Source organism: Tamandua tetradactyla, chromosome 10, assembly GCF_023851605.1.
Source record: "Tamandua tetradactyla isolate mTamTet1 chromosome 10, mTamTet1.pri, whole genome shotgun sequence".
In the NCBI taxonomy this organism is placed as follows: Eukaryota; Metazoa; Chordata; class Mammalia; order Pilosa; family Myrmecophagidae; genus Tamandua; species Tamandua tetradactyla.
In genome coordinates, this window is record NC_135336.1 from 83,783,146 (window position 1) to 83,784,495 (window position 1,350).

The window sequence follows — 1,350 nt, forward strand, 5'->3', positions numbered from 1 at the left end:
GACTTTTAGAGAAAGAAGAATCTCTGTTCTTTTACCCTTTTTTCTTATCTGGTGTTCCATCTAAGAACAATTGAGACAATGGCTGGGAGAAAGACACCAAAATTTCTGCCCTGCTAAAACAATGGGCCATAGAAACTGTCCAAATATCTATCCTAAAAATTTCCCATTTCAGTTTACGATATGGCATAAGGAGCTTGGAAGTCATGTTTTCCACTCCAACAAAAAAAAATAAGAAAAAAAGCTGAACAAACTGAACAGAAATATTTCTTAAATCTATCAGAGAAATGAGGCCACAGGACAATTCCTTACTGTGAAAATAGGAGAGAGACATATAAAGAAAACTATAACTCTACTGGAGAAGCAACTCAGGAACAGAAATTTCCCACTGGAGTCAGTATCAATAAGAATCCTTAAATAGAGGTATGCAGGTAGGAAGTATGTCAAAGATCTTATATGGGATTTGTATTAGTTTTACAACTGTCCCGCAGGTTTGAAATTGCTTCACAATGAAAAGCTTTATTTAAAATAGAAGTTTAATGTTAGGAATTTAGAAAAATTCTAATTTATACAGCTAATTAAAGTATTTTCCAAAATATTTTAAAAATAATATTCAAAATATGATTAAAAATAAACAAAAAAATTAAAAATTAAATGTGTTGATTATAGAAAACCTGGAATATAGAAAACATAAAAAACATTAAAAAGTTGAAGTTGAAATGCCCAGAAAAAACTACTATAAATATTCTACTTTTTCTTATGCAGAAAGAAAAATCACACTCTAACTTTTGTTTTGTAATACGTATCTTTTCTTTAGCAATGTATTATGAACATTTTCTCATGCCAATAAATGTTCATGTTCATTGGCATAAATGTCTTATGCCTGGAAAGTATTCCATTATATGGATGAACCATAATATCTAATTCCCTATTATTCAACAGATCGTTTCCAATTTTTTACTAAACATAGAATGGCATGGTAAATACCTTATAGTAAATAAATATTTACTCAATATTTATTTCGTGGCACATATACTAAAATAGGAATGACACAGAGAAGATTAGCATGGCCCCTGCACAAGGATGACATGCAAATTCGTGAAACGTTCCATATTTTTAGAAAGAAAAAAAAATTCTTATAAGTGAATTGATGAGTCTAAGGTGTATTTGTTTCTTTTCATTTTTTCATTGTAATTATTTTTTTAGTTAAAAATTCTTATTTCAAAATCAGAAAAATAAATTACAATGAACTTTTCTTCAGAAACCAAGTAACCAAGAAGAAAAAGGAATGACACATTTAAAATATTGGAATGAAAAATCACCAACTTAAAATTCTGTACCCAGTGAAATCAT

The 1,350-nt window shown here is 28.8% G+C and overlaps 1 non-coding gene across 1 annotated transcript; it reads left to right on the forward strand.

Annotated features, from left to right (window-relative positions):
- Positions 1-1,009: 1,009 nt before the first annotated feature.
- LOC143648937 (U6 spliceosomal RNA) lies at positions 1,010-1,115 on the forward strand. Its single transcript, XR_013158835.1, has one exon. It is a non-coding gene; the product is annotated as a U6 spliceosomal RNA (small nuclear RNA).
- Positions 1,116-1,350: the final 235 nt, after the last annotated feature.